Genomic DNA, 23,933 nt, shown 5'->3' with positions numbered 1-23,933 from the left:
CTTGAGCAGAAGTGTAAGGACAAAGGGAGGTGTAACAGCTCTCCTGTAATTCCATGACAGACCGTTTTTTATTCCTTATTTGCTGTGGGAGATTGGTGCATGTGCACCATGCTGGGCAAACACAGGCTCCTGATCTCCATGCATCAACAGCTCTGCATTTTCCTTGTTCTGATCTCCTCTCTTTGTATTTCTTTGTTGCTCACCATCTCTGGTTGCTCCAGTATCAGATTTTATGTTACGCTGGGCAGCACCTTCCTTTTAGGTTTTCATCTTTTTCAGCACAGTCAATGCTGATCTTGTTATCTACAGGCTTTGCTCTGCAGTTAAGGAGGATTCATGCTGGGTAGGACTTGGTCTCTTTATTGGTGAAATGCCTTTTGCCTCCCACTAGCAACTCTTAAGTTGCCCAGCTCATGCCCTTGGTGGAGCAGGAAACAGTTGATCCCTGCCCTAAGAAAGGGTGTGACCAGCACAAAATGGAAGGAATTTCACAGAATCACAGAATTTCTAGGTTGGAAGAGACCTCAAGATCATCGAGTCCAACCTCTAACCTAACACTAACAGTCCCCACTAAACCATATGCCTAAGCTCTACAACATGCACTTTGACTGGGAAATATATATATTAAAAAATGTATGTATGTATATTTGTTTTTCAGCATTTTGTCAGCCTGCAGAGCTGATAACACTGTGCTTTGTATTTTGCATGCAAGAGGAGAGGAGCAGAGAGAGCCTGATGCAGTGCTGCTCTGAGGTGGGCAAGAGAGGCAGGGAAGGGTGACTCTTGTTTTTTTATTTTTATGTTTTTATGAATCAGATGTCCGAAGGGTTGATTGGAATCAGTTTAGTAAGCCTTTAGCTGCTTGTTACGTGCCTGATTTTACACTTTGACAAGTGGCAGGGTGAGGTGAGGTGGGGGGGGGGGGGGGGGGGGGGGGGGGGGAGGAGGAGAGGGAACCTTCCAGAACCTTCCAGAAACAGGCATCCAGCTTGTGTGGGCTCTCAGAGGCAGGAGCTGTGTCCTGGGCACAGCACACTGTGCCCAGCTCTCACCCTGGGCCACGGTGAATTTGGGAGGAAGCACTGAAAAGTACCAAGGAGAAGCTGAAAAAAGCTGGGCTGGCACGTCATCGTGCTACGTGCTGAGGTGGGTGCTGCCACTGCTCCCGGTGTCATCCCGGGCATCTCACTCGAGGCCACCATGGTGTGAACCATATCAGTGTCTCTGATATGCACAAATGTTTTACCAGTCATGTTTTAAACTACAGGGATTGTAGGAATTTCAGTCACACGCTCTGCTGGGGGGAGTTAATATCCTTCCTGACTGAGTGCATTGCCTAGAGGGACCATTTTGTGTGTAACACTCTGGTAGAGAGAGTGATACCAGGCGCTGAGCAATGCAGGGTAAAAGACTAATGTGCGCTATGTTAAATGTTGTCTTGGGTTTTGCTGGGTCCCTATTCATAAAACACAACAAAGTGGCGACAAGGATAAACCTTGTCAGCTAAAGGAGCTGCTGGGAATACCAGAGAGTACTTAGTGACTAAAACAAATCAAATTTTGAAATCCTCCCTTCTGAAGGAAAGCACAGAGGGGATTTAACTAGAGTGAGCAAGTGTATGTGCAGCGTGTGTGCGAGCAGGGCTGGGGGAGAGGAGGCTCTAGGACTAGCTTGGCTGCACCGGAGCAGAGTGCTGAGGCTGGGGTTGGTGTGGTGGCTCTAGAAGGCACCAAGCACCGGGCACTTTGGGAGGAGGGATGTGGAGAGAAGGGCTGCCTGGCAGTTGTGGGTGACCATCTTGAGCAGCAAATCAAGGGCCTGGGTTATTGCTGAGCTCTCAGTCCACGTCGTAGTGGCAGTTGGGGGAGCGGACGCTTTGCATAAGCCTTCTCAATGGTAAGAACCTGCCTGCTTGCTGTAGGCTTGTGCTGCAAAGGGTTAACTATATGTTGTTTGCTGGTACCATACTTGGGTCTGGAAAGGTTCCTTTTTAATTGTAATTAGGCTGTCCTTGTGTTCATGGCTTGTTTCCACATGGGAATTGTTTCTGACAGAAGCTGTTCCAGGAGTTTGGCTGCTAGCCTGGTGCTTGGGAGCTGGGCTTCAGCTCTCTGCTAAGCCAGATGCTCCCTCTGAGGCTCTGGCCAAGTCACTTAGACTCTCTGTGCCTCAGTTTCTATTCATACAATGGGAGTATTAACATCTACCTGTCTCACAAGGGACTTAGCTGCACAGTAGTCAATGTTAAATGCTCACAGAGTGTTGGGAGGAATGGTTTGTGTTCCTCAGACAGGCAGGCAGCAACACCCATGAATTTGAGTCTGGCTTGGAGTATGTCCGTAGTTGAAAGATAATGCACCAGTTACAAGTGCTCAGTTCTGTTCCCCAGCAGAGCTTCAGCTGGACTTGAAGTCAGTTGTCTTTGATAGCTGTAGAAAGGGGAATAATCAAAAGAGAAAACTGTAAAATTGATACTTTCTTCTTCTGCCTGAGCATGTAGACAATCTGCCTTGGGCTTTTCAAAATACTGTGTACCTAACTCTCACTGAAGTGGTGCTTGACCAAGGAGCCTCCCAGTCCTCTCTGGCAGCTGCTAGCTTGTCCAGCAAAGCCTGGTCACTGTTATCCTGGTGCTCTAGAGGTGGAATTTGTGTTTTGCATGTTGGATACTGAAGTCCTGCCAAGGATGGGTCCTTTCTTTGGATGGGGCGTGATGGTGCATCAAGACTTGTGTATCACCAAGTAGCCCGGAATACTGGGCTGAAAGCCAATTTGTGTCTTGCTTTACCTGTTTCTTTCCTTTTTTTTTTTCTTTTTTTTTTTTTTTTCCCCTTAGTTCTTTTTTTCCTCAGAACCATTGCATTGTATCCCCTAAGGCTAGGATAGGGCCTTTGCTCTATTACATGGAAAGTTATTGAAAACTCATGGAAAATTATGTTCCCTTTCACAATTCTCTACTATTGTATTAACTTGTTCAAAGAGCTCCAGCAGGTTACTGAATTTCCTCCAGCAGCCTCTGATGCCTCAAGCGTACGCTGTGAATCTCACCTTAATTAGATCCTTCATCCCTTTCTCAGGAACAGATGGGAGGCTCAGGGCTGTGAAATACTTGGGATCTCCTGAAAAACCTGGGGAGCGGTCCTCCATGGTCCTCCACCCCCTCATAATACAGCCATCAGTACTAGTCATCCCCTTTGAGGCTGTTTATGCAGGTCCATTCAAGGGCAGCATGGGTATCCTTTCTGCTGCCTGCGGTGTGCCACAGGCTCATGTTGGCCTTATGGTGCTCCCCTCCTTTCTGCCACCTCTGTCTTTCTCCCTGCACTTCATTAGCCCTGTGGAAATGGCAGATTGAGCTGCCCCCCTTTCCTGCAAGGATTTTTGATTTTATAGTGGGCTTTGGCTTATCAGGAACACATCTCATTTTGTATTTAATCACCTATCTTGTTACCAGGGCAAATTTATTGTTTCTGACCATTTTCCTTCCTTTCAAAAATGTGCACTGTCTCTCTGCAGTCCCACATCACAGCTTCAATGAGTATTTTAAGATTTTTCTCATGTAACACAGTAGTCACTGATACTCAGTGATGCTCACATCTTCTCATCTTCTAGTATCTTAATACCTATTAAGACCAGGTAGAGACATCAATCACATCTCACATTGCTTTAGCATTTCCTAGCCAGTGGCTTATAGGACTGATACATTGGGAGCCTTGTACTTCGCTGCCTTGTGCTAGATGTTGATATTTGCAAGCCTGTGAATGGGTATCAGGCAAAAAGCAGCAAACCATGCCCTGTTGGATAACCCTATCTGGCAATACATTGCTGATGTTATTGATGAGAAATCCAATTACCACTGGATTTCATTTGCTTTTCTGCATGCTTCCCTGATAGCACATTATTCTGCCAGAAATTCATAGCAAGATGTGTCCCTGCCATGTGCTCGTAACTACACTAAGGTACAGCACACCTGATAAAAAGGGGATGTTAACAAAGGAAGGAGACTGAACCACAAGAAATCTGAGCCTTTTTCCTCCTGGATGCTGTAAAGATGACATATTGCTGTGTGTTCATGCTGACTGTCATTTTTTGTCACTACTGTAACCTGTTCACTTTCTTGGCTTCTCAGCCAAATGTGTGCTAGCCAGCAGTCTTCCCTTTCTTTGTATCGACCTGCTAGGAGCAGGAGTTTTCTCTGATAGAAAATGTGTCACACAGCTTTGTTTGTTTATTCCTTCCTTCATTCCTTCACTGGTCTAATCCTTTGGTCCAGCTCCGTGTATGCCAAAGGGTTTCTTTAAGTGAAACACCCACATGCTGGGAATTTAGTCCAGAACAGAACATTGCAACCTTAATCTGGAAACTGCAGGAGATGGTTCAAACGCTGAATACAGCCTCTTAGGATTGGGTCTGTAAAGGATGAAGAAGACAACCCAAGTGAAACCCTTTATAGAAGGTTTTTGTTCTGTTTTTTGCTGGCCCTTGGAATACAGACAAACCCATTAAAATGAGACCGTAAAACAAGCCACGGACTCTGGTATATGTGCAAGTTTGGCAAGACCCTAAGCAGAGAGCAACAAGATTTAAAGCAAGTATCCTTCTGAAATTATAGTTTTGAACAGGGAGCACCATGCCAATCGATGAGAGTCTGCTTTTGTTACGGTCACAAAAACCACGTGTGTGACTCGTGCTATTATATTGATGCACAGTGTTGTCAAGGTGATGGATTTGGGCACTTGGCATATACAGGAAGGGTGTAAAAGGCAAGGAAGTATTCTGCAGACCTCTAGGAACAAGTTTTATTTAAAGGACTTTTTAAAATTATTATTATTATTATTATTATTATTATTATTATTTTTAATAATGGCTGTGATGGGAAATACTCAATTTTTGTTGTTGAAGTGAAAGTTTTACATCCTGGCCTACTGCTGCTGTCATGCACATCAGCAGGGCTAGGGAGGTGATCGTCCCCCTGTACTCGGCTCTGGTGAGGCCGCACCTTGAGTACTGTGTTCAGTTTTGGTCCCCTCACTACAAGAAGGACATCGAGGTGCTTGAGCGGGTCCAGAGAAGGGCGACGAAGCTGGTGAGGGGCCTGGAGAACAAGTCCTACGAGGAGCGGCTGAGGGAGGTGGGTTTGTTCAGCCTGGAGAAGGGGAGGCTCAGGGGTGACCTTATTGCTCTTTACAGATACCTTAAAGGAGGCTGTAGAGAGGTGGGGGTTGGCCTGTTCTCCCACGTGCCTGGTGACAGGACGAGGGGGAATGGGCTAAAATTGCGCCAGGGGAGTTTTAGGTTAGATGTTAGGAAGAACTTCTTTACCGAAAGGGTTGTTAGACACTGGAACAGGCTGCCCAGGGAAGTGGTGGAGTCACCATCCCTGGAAGTCTTTAAAAGACTTTTAGATGTAGAGCTTAGGGATATGGTTTAGTGGGGACTGTTAGCGTTAGGTCAGAGGTTGGACTTGATGATCTTGAGGTCTCTTCCAACCTAGAAATTCTGTGATTCTGTGAAAAAAACTTGGCAGTTAAGGAGTTACTGGGCAGAATACCTAAGAGACTGAAGTAAGGAGGAAGCCTCTAACGAACATGTCTATAACCTATCAAAATTTTTTCCTTTTTCCTTGTTTTCTTTTCCATTTTTTTTTTCTTTTATTCTCTTTTTTTTTCTTCATTTTTTCCCTTTTTTTCTTCCTTTTCCTCCCACCCCCTCCATTTTTTCCTCCTTTTTCTTTTTCCCTTTTCTCCTTTTTCTTCTTGTCTCATCTTTGCTCTTCTTTTTCATAGTGGCCACTACATTTTAAAGCACTGTTTAAAGACAAGTTTGATAGAATCAACTAAAAAGCCAAGAGAAGTGGGGTTTCTGTTGTCAAAACTTTGCAGTCGGACTGCTTAACTGTGCTTTGGTAAAGGGAGGAACTGATAGTTGCTTTCCTTTTTTTTTTTTTTTTTTCCTACCTTTTAAAAATTATCAGGATGAGGGATTGCTGCCTATAAAGCTTTAAAAGATAAATCTTTTCTTATATTACTCCACGTCTTCCTTTCACTAACTTAAATGAAATCAGAAATGGACAGTAAAAGTGAAATGTCTGCCCTAATGAGTCAATCTGATTTATAAGGACCAGCAATGCAAAGGGCATGTTAAACATTTGAATAGTAGAGCTGAAGACTTGTCTGAAGAAGTGCATGCTTTGTGGGAATGCAATGGGTGAGCAGAGTTGGGGGCCCAGAGGAACAGCAGTGAGTGATAGCATGTGTGCAAAAGTCAGTTCAAGTGAAGGCTGGGAGTAGAACTGTCTGGAATACCAATTTTGCCAACTCTGTGAAACAAAAACAAAGAAAAAAAAAAAAGGTGAACAAACAAAAAGCATTTTAGGGAGTTTTATGTTATATTTGGTGACAGAGGTGTAGCCACTTGAGTAGCCATTGTGCATGTTGGGAGTGATGCTCTGAAACACGGCTCTTAAGGAACTGCCAAACACCCATTGCTAAAACAGAATTTACAAGTGGGATTATACGTTGATATGTTGTGGTTGTATGTGGTACCTAGTGAATGGCCTAGATCATTCAGTAGGCCACCTCCAATTCTACTTTGTTTTTTGTTGTGTATTAGCAACTTTCTGAGTGAATATGGATTGTACTGCACTATATTAGCAGTGATGGTGTTTTATCTTCCAAATGACAACACTCAATGAAGTTTGATTTGACACGTAACGATGCACTAGGGCTAAATAAACTGCTGCTTAAAAATCATATGGTGGTGTACATTTAAACATCACAACCTAATGTTAGATACAGCAGTGATTCTTTTGTTTCATAAGTTAAGTGCCAGCAGGAAAAGCAAAAAGAGTTAAGACTGAGGCACCATAAGAAACATGGCACAGTACATATAAACTAACCATGGAGAAAGGTGATTAATTACATTAAATAGAAAATCTGAAAGAAAATACAACAAACTATTATAAAACAAATAAAAGCGTATACGTGGTCTTTTGCAAACCTGTATTTTATTATTTCTCCTGTCAGGGAATGCAGAGATCTGACAGCAGGGAAGGGGAAGCCCACAAGGGGCAAACTTTGACTGCTTGGACAGTGTCAGCATTTGTCAGCTTAAGTAAAGGTATTAAAAGACAGTGTACTACTGTTAGAGATAGAAGCTTGGTGTTCAGGAATTGCTCTGAGCTCAAAGTTTAACTGGTGATGCTGAATCCCCGATATGCTGCTAATTAGTTTTGCAGAGCTGCAGAGACCTACTGAAATTTATAGCAGATGTAGCAAGCGATGGCTTTTACATGATGCCTTTCTGTTTTCAGTGTTACTTGTGCAGGAATTCTATTTCTGTTTATCTTTAGGCTTGAATTTTTAGGTGGAAATAGTGTGTCTAGAAAAAAGAAATCCTTAAGCTCTTTACTCATGTTGGAATGTCAGCTTCACAATCTATTTCCTAAGAGAAATGATGGCATGCCATAATGCCTATGTTAAAAAAAATTGTACAGTTCAGTGTCTTTCATTTTGAAGGATCTGCAAATCCTTGTGAACCTGTGATTCACATTTCCTTCTCTGATCTACAAAGGGTGTTTCACAATGTTTGCTGTTTTATCTACAGTACTTACAAATGATACTGATATCAATTTGCCATAAAGATTATAAGGGCTGAATTGTGTGTAGGTTGGGTGTCTGACTTCCTCTGCATACCATCTATAAATATTTTAGCACGTGATATGTATAAAGCATCTCGGTTTCACCAGAGCAACATAAGGGAGGCAATAATGTGGTCCTTTTATTCATTACAAATGTATACTCTTAGCTGTCTTGAGATGCAGCCACTTTTTAATAACAGATAGGGAACCTTGCAATAATCCAGCTGTCACCCCAGCGCTTTAGGAAGCAGAATAAAGCAAAGCACAACAGACCGGAAGTGCAGCAGATATGAATCAGCATAGTGCAGTTGAATCTGGGGGAACAATGCTGATGTTTGTTCATTTTGGTTGTTGTAGTGAGCTAATCAAGATAATACTTTACTGCTAACAGAGAAAACAGAGACTCAGGATCAACATTATAATTTTGAAACCATACTGGACTGAGCACAGAGTTTTAAATATACTGTCTTGTTGTAAGTATGTATGCATAAACACCCGCCTTTAAAGAGCTTTTCTTCTAAGTCTCTGTTGTGAGGAAGTAAAATGCTACCTCTTGTCCTGGGCAAGTAAGTATAAACTGCCAATGTAAATGCTAGCAAATCTGAGGAGTGTCTTGGTGCAAACCACTGTCCTGTGGCAAGTTTTTTTCCCTCTTTCTTTCTTGAGTCTCTTTTACCCATCTTGGATGTCTTTATGTCATCATCTTTACTACTGCTATATTTGACATGTAAGTTATAGGCTTTCCAAGAAAATGGAATAATAAATTCATCCTCATGCAAGAGAGCTTTTTTCTGATTCATCCAGGGTTCTCAGAACATCGTGATGAATGTTTTTCAGCTCTTAGCTACCTACAAGGGACTGTGGGACTAGCCAATGAGAAGGAAAAAAAAAGTCTCTCTGCTTTGTAGCCAGCAGACAGGCCTTTTTTTTCTGTCACTGGGAGGAGCATGAAAACAAGAGAAATCACATCTTGGGGCAGAAAGCTGCAGCTCCCAGACTAGAAAACTAAAGCTGACATCTGTAGTAATTTTCTCTGCTGATATGTAAGAATATGTGGTCTTTTCTTTTGAGGCGGAGGTAAATAAAACTTTTTTGACTTGAATACTGAAATTGTTGGGTCATTGTGCTTTTGTTTTTCCTTTCCACCCTTACAAATTGCACAGAGATGCTGGGTGTTTGTCTAAGTATGGCATGAATAATGGTCTGGGTGCCACTTTGTGCCATGCCAGCCCTGCTACTGCTCCTGGGTTGGGACGTAGCTGTAATTCTGCCAGCCATGATCCTGTGCTGTGGCCTCCAGGACAGACTTATGCCCCCTCAGCATGCCCTAAAAACTTGAGGAGGAGTATAGAAGATGTTAAATTAATTAAAAAAAAAATCTTTTATGTATTTATTTATTTATTTTTCATCATTACTTGTTGATCTGCATCCCTGTCGATAGTTAAAGTAGTTGGGCAGTAGTTGTGCTATAAGCAAGCAGTAGAAAAATACATGTTCTCCAAAGGGCCAAATTCCTGTTCTTAGATACAATCCTGCAGTCTTCTGGGAACCTGAGGACAGAAGCTGTGCTCATGATGAGTGCAGGAGGAGCCCTGCTTATTGAAGCAAGAATGGTGCTGGAAGGGACTGTAGCCCTGCTGTGCTGGCATTTATATTTCTGGAGCAAAAAAAGTCAAACTGCAATAAATGGATGAATCCAGACCTTTTTTGTCGCATAGCAAAACCAACAGCTTTCCCACCCTGGAAAATAAACCCACACTGATTATTTAAGACCTGTCTGTTAGGTATGAAGCTTTGATGGCTGCCTTGGATACAGATGTACATGTGCATAAGGCAGTGTGATGACTGCTATTCATGATACGGAGTACAGGAGGATAAAATGTCACTGCAGTTACTCTGACGTTTGGGCAGCACTATAAGGATACGGTCCCATAAAATGGAGGCATAGAAATGATAGCGAGGGTTTCTGCCTGATGCTGCAAATTAACAATAAGCCTCAGGGGCATGGTGTAATTATTTACTTTGCTAAATAACACAGAGGAACTATGGTTTAATTACAGTAGTTTAGCTATGCAATAGAATTGCAGAGAATGTAGCTTCAGTGCATTGCATTAATGAGCCTTGCTAACGGTTACTTCTAATATTGGATAATGTTTCTTTTGTTTTAAATCATCCTTCCTAAATGAGTTCCATGCAGATGAGAAGGAACCTTTCCAAAGTACCACAATAGATTGTTTTTGTTTCCAGAAGTCTCAACCCAACAAGGCATTTGATATTACAATTATACTCAGTAAAGCCAGATGCATTTGGCTTTGCTCTTGTGTCGTTGATGTCCCTTTTGTGCTTTTGATGAAATTTAAGTGAAAAAGCATGTAACTGGGCATCTTCAGATGCCAAGAGTCTCCATTTCTCAATCCTGCTATCAATCCAATCAACTCTTTTTATTTAAAGAAGATTTGAGAGAAGAGTGCACATTAAGCAATAGATTTCTCTGAACATTTAGGTACTACTAATTAATAAATAGGTCACTACAACTTTAGGGCCCAAGTTTACTTTTATTCAAGTCAGTGGCCCAGCTGAACAGGAATTGCGTTAGCTATTGCTGTGTAGTATCCCACAAAATAGATCCTTCCTCTGCTGTTACTAATCCCTCCTTTTCCAGCCTTTTCTTGAGCTTTTCTATCCCCCTGCTATAAGGTCATCTTCCGCAACTGCAAGCCTGCTGGCACTTCTTTAGGTGCTGGTATCCCACTGTCAGTCCAAGAAAGTCCCATTTCAGATGATCACAGTTTTGTAGTCTATGGGGGAGGATGCCATATAACCATTTGTATTGCTCTCACCATTTCATTGTTGAAGGTATTTGTTGTCTTTCCGCAATTTCTGTAGTAATTTTCAGCTCTTTATTTTTGTCTTTGGGCCTCTCTGAAGGGTCTCTTCAAGATTAACCCAACATCAGTTGGCCATCCTGTACTATTTATGAGGAAGGAAAATTTTCTGTTGTTGTTGTTTTGTTTTTCCCTATTTTCCCTCTTTCCCCTAGCTTTTATTTTCATTGTTATCAAACTCTTCTTACAAGCCTAGAAGCCCCCTGCGTTGTTGCAGCCTTGATCAACAGTTAAACACCATTCTTGCCTGAGAAGCTGTTCTGCATTTTTAATGGCCAGTATTGCACAAGAGATGGTTCTTACTCAGCTGGTTTGAGCTGGAGCCCTCTCTGTAGTGGCCATGACAAAGTCATGGCTTGAATTTGCTGTGGAAGGCTCAGCAAAGCACACTGTAGAAATGAGAACAAAAACTTTCCAACTGCAGAAATTAGTTAGTACCTTTTAATTACATTCCTCTAAGTTCTTGACCTAAGTGGTGCCAGTTCCTCAAATAAACCCTGCAATGAATTAAGATTGAACTGTGCACAAATAAAAATACTTATAAAATACAGTTGCTTTTAAGTTCAGTTGAATGTCCCATGGTTTTGTTTGTTAAGAGAGAAAGGAATCTAATTCATGCGTTGGGTGCTGTTTCTCATTTTATCTTATTGTGACCCATTCTCTCTTTTTCATGTCCTCATCAAAGTTTTAAGCTATGACAAAATGATCCATGCAGACTGTGTGGATGGAGCAGGAGACTGCGTGTCAGAATGGTTGGTTACCTCTTGGGTATGACCTGGAAGTGCTGGACAGGTGTGTTTCTCAATTTTGCTGGCTAACTGGGAGATTTAAGCTCTGGCAGAGTGAAGAGTGAAACTGTTCCTTATATTTTGTGGATTCTTTTGTAGGCTTTTCAGTTCCACTCGGAGGAACGGTTTATTCACATTTCTCATAGGTGTTAAGAGTGAGCTGGACTGGAGGAGCATTTGGAAGAGAGAAGAGGATTACAGTTAGTGCTAGCAGCTCACACATGACAGGCTGTTCATTTTCATTTCATTTTAACTATGTATGCTGATCTAAGCTGTGCATCTCAGCTGTGCATGGTAAATTCATAGTTAGGCAAAATGTGCTGTTTCTTTTGTACTTTATATCTCTTAAGAGATTGAATGCTTTTCACAGACAAGCCGCTATAATACCTGAAGTGGTTTGTGTCATGCAAGGTCAAAAGAACATGGAAGTCTATGTTGTTCACTTGTACAGCTGTCCAGGCCTAGTTAGGTTTCATGTACTAGGAGCTGGTAATTCTTCAAACTGTTAGTTTTTGGGCTGGTTGACTGACTGAAACAGATACACTAATGTCTGGCAGTTGGAGTACTGTAGCCTGTGGTTATAGAGATAGGTTAGCATCTTGCCAAGATCCAAAAAATAAATGGAGAAAATGGTAAAAAAAAAAAAAAAAGGGGGGGGTGGGGAGGGACACAGACGGATGGACACAAAATGTACACCAAGAAAAGTGCTTCTTAGGAAAAACAGGAAATAAAAGACTGCTTTAGTGCTAATTTTTGCTGTCAGATTTAAAAATGAGACTGTAATACTTAGAGATACAAGGGAAGTCAGTGTTCTCTTCTCAGGAATGTGTCTCTGAGTCCCTGTGTCCTGGCCTAATTGTGGTTTGGGTAATTTTATTTTATAGATCAAAATTTTCATTGTTGTTTCAGTTATATTAAGGTATTGATTGCTCAAAGCTATGAAGTTAATTTTCATTTCAAAATGCAAGTGTGTGAGGCAAAATAGCTTCTTCATGAATTTGCTCTCAGGGTTGTGAAATTTGGCATTAGAAAGAGCATGGCAGGCATTTGGGAAATGTGTGAACTAGAGAAGAAAGATATGTTTCCACTTGCTTGTTTTTCAAACCTTATCTCATCTGTTTTCAGATGTCTGTAGTTACTTGCAGTACTGGTGAAAAAATTATTTTTTAACCGATAACAAAGCATATTTGTTTCAACCAAAACCAGTTAGGTATTTATATCATTTAAACTAAAAATCAGGACAAGCAGGTGATCCATATTTTCCCTAGACCTTGGAAAAATAGAGTTTTGTTTTATTTGTTTGTTTTTCATACCCTTATTTTGAATTGTTCTGTTTTTAAATTTTTCTTACCATGGTTTTCAAAAGGTGCTGACCCTGACCTGTGGTGGTTTTACCGTGCTGGGCAGCTAAACACCACAACCGCTCTCTTACTCCCCCTCCTTAGATGAGGAGGGGGAGAAGTAAAGCAAAGAACAACTCACGGGCTGAGATAAGGATAATTTAATTAAAGGGAAATAATAATAATAATAATTAAAGAAAGATTATTATGAACTAAACAATTTAACTAAAGCGAAAAAAAAAGGGAAAGGGGAAAAGGGGGAAAGGAAGGAAAAGGATGAAAATAAAAAATAAAAAAAAACAAAAACAAAGGCTATGTGGAAGTGCAGAGGAAATAAATTACTCTCTACTTCCCACAAATGAGCGATGATTGACCATGTCATTGAAGCAGGGCCTCAATGCACGTAGCCGGTGTTAGGGAGGAAGACCGATGTTTTTACAACAAGAGCCCACCCCTCCCCTCTTCTTCCTGTTTCCACCTTTTATTGCTGAGTGTGACATCACATGGTATGGAATATCCCTTTGATTGGTTTAGGTCAGCTGCCCTGGTGATGTTTCTCTTCTAACTTTTTGCCCATCCCCTAGGAGGATTAGAGAGAGGCCCAATGCTGAGCCACTGCTGCTCAGCAGTAGACACAACACTGGTGTGATAACACTGCTGTTCCAGCTACAAGTGCAGAGCACAGCACTGTATGGGCTGCTGCTGGGAAAGTTAACATTCCAGCCAGACCCAGTACATGACCTTATAACATTTTTGATTCTGGTTAATCTGAACTGAAAAAACTGCAACTTTTTTTTTTTTTTTTTTTTTTTTTTAACTTAGTCATATTTATAAAAAATGAATTATTTGCAAAGGTGTAAGTATTAGGAACATGTACAGCTCCATAAATCCATTTGCAGAAAAGTAAGCCTAGAAGCCATCTAGGTAATCCAAGGAGGGCACAACAATAAAAGTAGCACTGGTATTTTGGTTAGATTTGGCTAAAGAAATGCTAAGGGTTGTGTACAAGGAAACCTTGTGCAGTTGGGAAGGACATCCAAACTCAGCCTAGCTCAGGAGCAAACAGAAGTAATAGCAGGAATGAAAATGCAAATGGCATGCAGACAAGAGTCCGAAGAAAACTGCAAGCAGAAGCAGATAAGCCAGCCTGCTTCTCACCAGGACCCCACTGTATGCCCCATGCGTTTTCCATACTTGTGACCTGCACACTGTACCTTCAGAGTTGCAGAAGAGATGATCCATAAAATGTATAAATATAATAAACTCAGACAGCAGCAGCAGAGTTAGAGAAACCTCATGCCACAATCTCCTGCTTCCTACTGTTAAAAACGTGTAGCCAGAGCATTGTTGATCTGCCATCAAAGATGGTTGTGTGCCGCACTGAACATATGCTCTAGGTACTCTCCACAAGGGCTGGCAGATTACTTCCTCAGTGCAATCATTTGTGGTGCTGCTGCTGGTATTCTCCTGCCCAAATGCAGGTCTGAAACTGACACAATACTTTTCAGTTCTACTTTATGTATTCCTGATGCTGGGACTGTCAGAGGACTGCAGTTTAAAAAGGTACTATTTCTGGGTCTGCCGTAAAAAGCGGAAATCCCTAGAGATCTGGGGACTTGTATTTTGGATTTTTTTTTTCTTTATTTTGGGCTAGAATTGTAAGAATATAGCTTATCCATTGTTAGACTAAAAATTCAAACTGAGCTCTACTTTGGCTTTAAACCTGAGTTATCTCGTAAAACTGATGTTGGCACTGAAGACAGCCTTCCTCATGCAGTAACTCTACATACAGGTGTGTGGGATATGAGCAGCTTATGAAATGTTCTCTTTGATAACAGCATGATGAAAATAAATTGCCTTATATAAATGGTGTTATGAACTCAGTGTGCCTTTATTGGATGTATGTGGGCTGCTCATATCAGCAATATGTGCACTGCGATCCCAGCATGCCTTGGAGGTCCCTCATTGTGGGAGATTGGGCTCACAGGGGTTAAAAACAGGAAGGTAATGTTTAGGAGAAATTGCTGTGCTGTTGCTGTTCAATTCCCAGTCGCCACAGTGTGTAGCGCAGAACAACAAACTTCACATTTGCACTGCTAAGGTGTTAATCCAATTTCTGTGTTGACAGTCCCTCTTTCCTTCCAGCAGAAGCAACTCAACATTTTACTCTACGTTTTTCCCCCTTCATTTTTCCAGGGCCCATATGCGCATTTTGGTTTTGAGTTGAAGCACAGGACATGGTGGTGCAAACAAGCAAACTTTGCATATGGGCTGCTGCTTTGTTACAGCAGCTAATGTCTGTTCAGTTGTGAGCAGAAATCTGTTTAAAGAGAGTATGAGATAGCAATGCAGCTGGTTAGGCAAAATTTTCAACTTTAGAAACTTGTCGAGAAGGCAGAGAAGAAGAATGAAGTAGATGCCAGGGGAAGAACAAAAGAATGATCCTAACTGAAATAGCGTTATTAGGATAAAATCACTCTCTGGATCCATTCAGGCAATGATGGATGAGATGTGTACACAACATTGATCACTGCACATTTTATTTCCTTACTCTGTCTCTTACCTACCAGGAGAGTGTACTACCTCATTCTTATCAGCTTCTACTTCTCTGTGAGATGCCCAAATTTCACCTGCACTGAAACTTTTCTCCTATTTTGGCAGTGTGAAAGGATCTTTGAATGGCTCTGAATCAACCCTTAGGTCTTTGTTGAGCTCCCTTTGCTTTCCCTATTCAGCCTCAGACCAAAATCAGAATGTGTTCTTCTTTTCTGTCAAGTATAAGTATCTGCATAGGAGACTAACCCTGGGGTTAGTCTCCTATGCCTAATTATTGGAAATACTAATGGAGCTTCAAAAGCACAAAGCCATCAGACAACCTCATTAGGGGATGCTGCATCTTACCCTGATGAAACGGATTAGGAGTTGAAACCAGATGAAACAGCAAGAGGTCAAAACCTCAGTATCTCTTTCAAACATATTATTGTGAAAGCTAATTTTTTCAGGTAGTTGTCCCTCTAATTTTATTATTTTATTTTATTTTATTTTATTTTATTTTATTTTATTTTATTTTATTTTATTTTATTTTATTTTATTTTATTTATTTTATTTTATTTATCTTATTTTATTTTATTTTATTTTATTTTATTTTATTTTATTTTATTTTATTTTATTTTATTTTATTTTATTTTATTTTATTTTATTATTTTATTATTTTTTTGTCTTTTGTAAAGTTATTCGTATGTTCCTGTTCCTTTTGGCAGACTAACCAGGAATGATCCCAATGATCAGTAGAAATTGCTTCTGCTGGAAACAAGAACTAGCTCTCCCAATAAAATGTTTCTAGAGGTTGATTTTGTAGCTGGGGGCTCAGTTCCTTTCTTATAGACGATTCTATGTCTGTCAGAAGTGGACTACAGGAAATTTTTAGATTGATACCATTGCAATATATTGTAAATACACTAGGGAGTGAAGACCAAATTATTGGGTACTGTGCTGTGGCCAGCACCTCAGAAAATGAATGTCAAACAAATCCAGAATGTGCCAAATCTAGCTTCCTTGCCATTTCTGCTTTGGCTGTCTCTAGGCAGAGCAGTGCCACTCATTAAATGATACTGAAATAATCCATTGAATTTTAAACAAATCCAGACCTTCAGATCATGGCTCTTATTCAAGTGAATTGCACAATTACCTCCTTTATTAAAAATGCTAATGAAGCCAAAATGGAGTTGGGTGGGGGGCAAAGCCATTGTTTGATTTTAATGAAACATATATTTTTTTTAATTTTATTTTAATGAGAGGTGTCCTATTAAGCTTAATACAGTCAAACTTCTGATAAAAGCCCTTATCAAAAACTGAGCCATAGAAACATAAATTAATTTAATTGTGGCAGCTAAACAAAATGGACCATTTTTTTTGATTGGAAGTGAATGGGAATATGATCTAATAACACTGTACTTATTAGTATTTCTGATATGTAAATTAAAAACATTAAGTGAATAGTGAGATGATCCATAGCTTCTCTAGACGGAGTAATAAATGTGAGCCATTTTTTTTTACACAAAAAGCTGATATAATTAGAAGACTGTTAACGTGTTTTTTTTAAACTGCATGAAATGAACAAGCCACAGGAGACCAGTTCATCATAATAATTAAAGTTCAGAAATAGTTTTATATTACCATAAGTAAGATTTGATATATATCTTTTTAATTTACTGTAAATAGCCTCCCTCTCCCTCAATAGAAATATGCATCATCTTCGGGTGACGGTTCTGTTTGTTTCAGATCCTCCATCGTCTGTTATTTGCCGAGGGCATACATTAAATACCTTCCTAATGTGAGGAACATATGGGTTACCATTGCATAACAACAAGAGCAAACAAGCACAACAATTTCTCTCCAATCCAGGATACACACTGAGCATGATTGTTGCATATTGCTGGATTTCAGAATTTCTTTAAATTCTGAATGCACTTGTTAAAGTTTATGAAGTGATATACGGCCTAGGCATACTTTGTACTCAAGGGAATTTAATAACATTTACCATTCCTGTTATTTTGGTATAGCTTGCATGATTTGCATAGTAGGTAAATAAGGCCACTGGCTCTGTTAAAGCACCTGCGGAATGTCAGTCAGCAAAGGAGCTTGTGAAACTCTCAGGATAACGTTGTAATGAAGAAATGATGTTATTCCTTTCTGTTTCAAAACGTTTTTGGTTTGTGGCGTTATGAGACAACCGAGGCAGTGGGTTTGGTATGGTCATGGCAGTGCAACCTGAGCCTTACGTGGCTCTCATGGTCGTCACTGTGGAGAAGGGGCAGGGTCTGCGCCCTGGGGGAGCTCTGCTGCTGCTTTGTCCTCTTCCTCCGCTGAGCTGTTTGCAGGATAGCCCTTTAACTGCAGGGCCAAAGAAATGTAAATCTTGTGTGCCAAGCTCTACTTATGCAGGATCTCTGGTAGGGTCTCTCGAAATTCTGCCCCGAGCATTCAGTAGCCCCACAGCCTGCAAGACTGTGATCCTTCTGGCTAGTGCATGGACTGCTCTGAAAGTGAAAATTATCTTTGTGCCTTTAGGAGCGCTGCAGGCAAGATTGCTTTTCCACTCTAAAATATATTGCTTTCTGCAACCCTGTCTCTTAAACCTCTCTTTTGTTCTTTTGGCATCTTCAGTCCTGTCTTTCCATATTCAGTCCTGAATCCCTTCTTGATATACTTGCAAGCTTACTTCAGTTGTACCTGTGTGGATGATTTAAGGCCAGCAAATAACTTTTTTCCCAGTGTATGCAAGTGTCTTCTCCAATAAATAAAATCCACATCTCACATCAGTGGGCACCCTGGGACCTGTGTAACAATCCACTGATGTTCAGCTTTGATGGCATGGGGACACATTTCAATTGTGTTCTGTATCGCAAAGGCCTGCTGTTTCAACGCAGGACCAATTTTCCACTTTACTTATAATGAAGAATAGGACATCACTGTGTTGGGATGAAAACAAACAAACAAACAAAGCAGCATGCTTTAACTTGTGGCTATTCTGCTCTACAAATGTTTCCAGAAGAGTTTAAGTAACATCAGCTATGTAGCGCCAGCAGTGCAAGCAGCCAAACTGAGTTTAAAAGATTCCTCTGCAGCTCTTCACAGGCGCTGTGAACCCATAGCTATTGCCTATTTCCAAACATTGACATTGGATTTATTTTGGCTTTCAATCATTATTTTCAAAACATATCTCTGGGTTGTGAATCCTGTTTTCCCAGTAATGTCCAGAGACATACGAGGCAGGCGCAGAGGTGTGCACTCCAGGTTGCAGAACTGGAAGGAGACTGCAATCTTTCTTTGTGACACCGACAGTGCTTTCTAACATGAGCTCGTGAACAGCCGTACTCTGGGAGCTGTATCTCAGTAGTGTCTCTTAGCCCTATTGTGGAATGGAGAGCAAAGATGGACCATAAATAAGAGGTATGAGATAGTGTTGCTTAGGAAACAAGCATCTGGAGAAATGAGTGAATTCAAGAGTCAAGGAGCTTATTACTGGTAAATAGAAAGTTTATCTGAATGTATTGATTTATCTGTAGATCATAAAAAAGCTGGCAGTTTTGATCCCTTCAAGCACTAAATTTGTCCTGGTTACTTTTTTCAAATTCCCAGAAGAGGAGTTAAGAATTGGTCTGGGTTTAAACTATAGGGAAAAGCTTAAATGGTCTGGATTAAAGTCCTGGATGTGTTGTGGACTTTAATGTTTTGTTGGTACATCCCCAAATTACTGCAGTTTGCCTTGACGCTCCAGCTTTACAAGCAGGGTAGCAGGCCTTCCCTTACATAAAGGCAGGGTAGGAACTGAAGCCATGTTTGCTAGTCAGGCACTAATTGACATAAATGTTGAGAAAAATCTCACAAACTGACTTAATAATATCCACTCTTAGTGAGGTAAAAACAGGGACAGAAGCAAATAAATGTTTGTGATAAAGTCCCATCCAAACACTCAGTGATATGTGTTAGTGTAGTCTCTGTAGCAATTATAGTATAGCTCTTGTTATAAAAACAGCTGTAAAATTTTGTCTTACATTAAAGTTTCTCGTGGGAGGCCACCACCTGGGAGGCAGTAAACCTTGAGAGGAGGCAGTGAGGTGGGGATTAGCTCTTGATGCCTCCCAGAGAGCCTTCCAGCTGTACACAACCACTGTGCTTCGCAGTAATGAAACATGGTGGTGCAGAGCAGCTCAGGGTGTCTCACCCTAACCTCCTTCTGGATGAGACCTAACAGTGGCAGGGAAAACGATCTGCTCCCTCCCGGGTGTAGAGACACAGTTGTCTGTGTGGAGACTCGCAGACTTAATCTTTGAGAGAGAGGGGGAGTTTCTGAATGCTCCCTGGGACAAGGTTTTCCAAGGAGACTCAGCACTGTTTTGTGTTAGAGGTTCAGATTTTTCAAACGAAATTCAAAGCTGCTATGTTAAGTGATTTTTTGAAAGCCCAGGCCTGGTAATGAGTGCCAGCCTCTGGTATTGTGCCTAATGCTTACAGGCTGAAGTGGAAGAGCCACCCTACTGAAACTGAGGGTGGATGTGAAGATGTGAGACCTCAGCCAAGAGGTGAAATAACCTCTGTACTGTGCCTGAGTGAGATGCTAGGAGGGTAGGCCTCTTTTCTAAAGCTGCTCTTCATTACTGGGCCTAGGCCATGGCCCTTAGTGAGAGGAAGGCTCAGGAGGCTGCCATTTTGTTCCCAGGTTTGCTGCTTTTGGCCATACCATTTTGTGGTGTCCAGGATTGTCCATCTGTCTGCCGTCATGCTATCTGAGCATGCTGCTGCTGCCCAGTTTGGAGGATAATTATAAGATTAAATTTCTTATTTTCATAAACTGGGAGGTTTGGGTGTGACAGATGTTGTACACTCATAGCGGATAGGATTAAGATGTTTTATTAATAATGACGTATGTGGGGAGGATAACAATTTACTTCTGAGCTCCCATACAAACCAGCCTTAATTTTCATCTGTCATCTTGAGACACACTAGGGAGGAGAGTAAATTCCTACAGTCAGATTGGAAAGAGCATTCCTATAATTCTGATTTAGTACCACTTCCTTTTAGCCCCAGTATCTCATCAGCTATACTCAGATGGTAATTTATGTTTTAATGGGTAGAGCACTTTACTGCCCACGGGTTTCTAAACCAAGCCAGAATTTATGTCCCACACCTCTGAAACACTATATTTTTATCTCTCTGGCGGTTGGGGGTGGTAGAGTTGAATCTGTTACTGTGCTTTGGTGGGAGGGGGCTTCAGCTGTGGATTTTGTTTGAAACCAGAGGCAAGTGGCCACAGATGCAAGAGAAGAGTTTGGTTCTGTAACAGAGATGGAGGAGGAATCAGGAATGCGAGTGCTGTCATGGGGTGGTTATACTGTTTTTACCTCAGCTTCACTTCTAAATTTATCCTTTCCTAAAGGTACAGCCTTCTGGTTTTCCTGAAAAAAAGCAGGGAACTGCTGCTTGCAGCAGTTGCTGGAAGAGGGCCCTCCTGCAGACACAGGGCCAGAGCATGGGGCGCTCCATGCTTTCCATTTGCTCTTGTGTCACAAGGAGGTATGAGAACATTTTTCTCAGCACAGGAGTAACCACATAGCAGAAGGACTTGCTCAAGACACAGAAATGTTATGTATATCTGAGCCTATTTATATTTATGCGGACTAAAATCTTCAGAGAGGCAGTGGGAGAAGGCACTTGAGTAAGGGCAGAAGGAGGTGAAGTACTCTAGATATCCTGTTTCTTCAGGCCTGTAGCATGATGGTCTTATCCTCTTCATCAGGTTGCTTTAGAGCAGGCATCTGACTGGCATTTGAGGCTGGGCTGGGAGCTGGTGCAGTTCTCAGAGCGTGTTGCTTTCTTTTCCACCTGTTCCAGGGCTAAGCACACACTGATGGCAGGGCTGGGGGAAAGCAAGCCACATACTTTGCCTTGTATTGACTTAACCAGTTTACTTCTCTCTGTCCTGAGAGGAACAGGAAAGTTAATTTTCTTGACTGTCCTAAAAGTTGGAAAAAAAAAAAGTTTTCACTAGCAAAGTGGTGTTAGGGGGAATCCCTTTTTTTGGTGCTGAAATTTATCATTATTGCTTGGAGAGTAGTGATGGTGAAGCTCTTGTGGCCTAATGTTCTCAGGAAGGACGGTTTGACAGTGACTGCAGCGATACTGGTCCTTGACGTGTGACATGCCAGTCAGAACCTGGAGTTCTGCAGCTACAGTTGTTTCTAATCTTATCTGCAGGCCTCCATTTCATGAATCTCCAGTTCTAGTAAGTCTCAATTAAAACTCCCCATTCAGGCAACCTGTCCTTTATCTGCTTTTAGTAAAATTTCCACAAGTTTTCAACTAGCAAACTTTACTGGGCATTTAATTTAAACATATGGCAGCCAAATTTCTTGTTCTAGGTGTGGAGTGGGATTATTTTTGAGAATATAAAATTGACCGCAGCTAATTGATTCTGTTTTATTAGTCGCAAACATTTCCTAAAAATTCAAATGCTGTCAGGTGCGAAAGGTGTTTTTGTGTGCATGGTACATGAAATGATTACTGTTTGTAGTGGAGAAGACTAGGTTAATACATTACTGAATATACATCATTTTTCTTAAAAACATATTGTAGCTAAGAAATAGATGAAATTTAGAAAGTTGGAAACAAAAAAAATCACAAAGGACAGCTATGATGGTAAAAAAAATATCATTTTATTAGTATGATTTACAGCAGATAGTGCTTTCAAAACCTTAGAGACGTGAGGCATTATAGATGACAGGTACTAGAAACAAACAAAAATAGTCCCTACTGCTAGGCTTTCATGAACTTGGTATGAAGCAGACTGCAAGAAGGAAACAAAGCAGGCAGCTGGGAATAGAAATGTATGGTGTCACTAGGAAAATAGAAATTGCAGCTTGCCACTGACAAATACTAGCAGGGACTGAGTTGCAGTCATCACAACTTGAACTTTTTGGAAGCTTCGCAGAAAAACTGGGGCTTTGTTCATGCTAAAATCAGGAAGTGCTGATGCTCAAAGGAAGTTATGTTGGGATAGGCCAGCCAAAGCTTTGGTAGACCAGACAGACAGGCAAGGCTGATTCTCCAAATCTGATTTTGGTTCTGTCTCAAAGAGGCATTGTTTATATGCTATGATCCATAGGCAAAAACACCAAAGTATGCCAAGTTAAACATCCTGCTGTTACCCTGAGGACTGGTTGGAGAATCCCCACTTCTGCTGCTCTATTACCAGTTAGAAATTGTGGAACAAGTGGCTGGTTTTAATTTGTCTGCCTTGGGAGTGCTGGCTGTTGTACCAGGAGGCAAGCAGTCTGACGTGCCGTTGAGATTGACGGTGCTCTCTCACAGTAATTCCTGTGTTGGAGAAGATGTTGACCCTTTCTCTCTCATAATCATGGCACTTCCTGTCCCAATAGATGCTTGAGTTTGGAGGTATGGTTATCACTGCTTTGTTAAAGCCATTTCAGTCCTTGAACATCCCACTTTGAATTACTGTTCGCAGCTCCTGAGAAGATATATTTAAAACTCATTGGTTTTGTGGATATATTTTTAACATGTGCAAACATTTTTCTGGCTTTGTACAGATTGACATCTGTAGTGTTTGCTTTGTGTTTCACCTTTAAGTAAAACTAGTAGTGAGGTTTAAATTACATAACCCCTCTAAACAGGCCTTTCTTAGAATAGGTGCCAGGCTCCTGTGAACCTCTTGACAGCAGTGTTCTTGGCTGCTGACTGGGTAAGGGAACTTCAGACAAGGTGAGGCTCATGAGATGCTTCTCAAAGGAAGATTTTTTTGCATCTCAGCAGAAAACGAGGCAGCTGCTTTATGTTTTAAATAAGCTCAAAGGCATGGATCAGCTGTCTATGACTTGGTGTGCAACCTTGTCACATTTGTATGAATGTGGAATGTAGGAGGAATGTATCAATTGAAAACTCAAGGCTAGTGTGCTGTATTTTTTCAACTGAGAATATTTGGGAGATTGTTTGTGCATAAATAATTATTAAACCAGTCATTAACACAGAGACCTCTGTAGCTAGCACACTGGAGTGCATGACTCATCCTCGCCTCCCCTGCACCTGACTGCCGCAGCTGGGCTCGGGCAGCCATTCTCTCTGGCATGAAGGGAGGACATGAGCTCCATTCACCAAAGACACAGCTATAATAGCATCTGACCAATGCAAGGAATTCATGAACACGTCTCTTTTCTAAGAGCTCCTATCCCCGTGCTGACTTCCCAGCAGGTCCTACCCATGTTGAGACCTGCACTGGGTTGATAATACCTCTTCTTCTTCCCTGCTTGAAGGCAGCTCTTTCTGCTTTGATCTTGCTGTTAATGAGCTTTGTGTTGCTCCTCTTTAGGGCTGGGTGCTGCATCTGACCTGTCATGTGTATGTTATGGTGCTCAACGTAGGTTCTTTGAAGCTTATTTCCCAATGCAGGATCATGCCCTTTTAATATGAAAGCGTTTTACATTTATTTAATCACTGCTGCCTGGAAGAATTTCTCCAAGAATTTAATATGTTTTATTGTTGAGAAGCTGTTAAAGAGGCTCAATTCATTTATATTCATTTATGTTATATCACAACAGAACATCCACTTTCTTCTAAAATTATGTTGTGCTAAGCATTGAAATTCCTTTCTTGTAATGCTTGATTGAAGGCTTATTCAGTCATACCATGGTTACAGGTTTCCTAATATTTGGCAGTCATTTTTTTCTCCAGGTTTTTGCTGCTGCAGTAGAGGGCTAGAGGTACCTGC

The 23,933-nt window shown here is 41.2% G+C and overlaps 1 protein-coding gene across 4 annotated transcripts in view; it reads left to right on the top strand.

Annotated features, from left to right (window-relative positions):
* LOC101803831 (transmembrane protein 132B) overlaps positions 1-23,933 on the top strand; it is a 267,174-nt gene that overhangs the window by 134,351 nt on the left and 108,890 nt on the right. Inside the window, exon 1 of one of the 4 annotated variants that reach the window (XM_072024323.1) lies at positions 977-1,146. The exons of the other annotated variants lie outside the window; for them this stretch is intronic. The gene's annotated coding sequence lies outside the window, so the exon portion shown is untranslated. Of the gene's footprint in view, positions 1-976; positions 1,147-23,933 lie in introns of those variants that run through there. 4 annotated transcript variants of the gene reach the window in all.

This window comes from Anas platyrhynchos, chromosome 16 (assembly GCF_047663525.1).
Source record: "Anas platyrhynchos isolate ZD024472 breed Pekin duck chromosome 16, IASCAAS_PekinDuck_T2T, whole genome shotgun sequence".
In the NCBI taxonomy this organism is placed as follows: domain Eukaryota; kingdom Metazoa; phylum Chordata; class Aves; order Anseriformes; family Anatidae; genus Anas; species Anas platyrhynchos.
The sequence above is the reverse complement of the archived record's forward strand: the minus strand, read 5'-3'. Positions and strand labels throughout refer to the sequence as shown.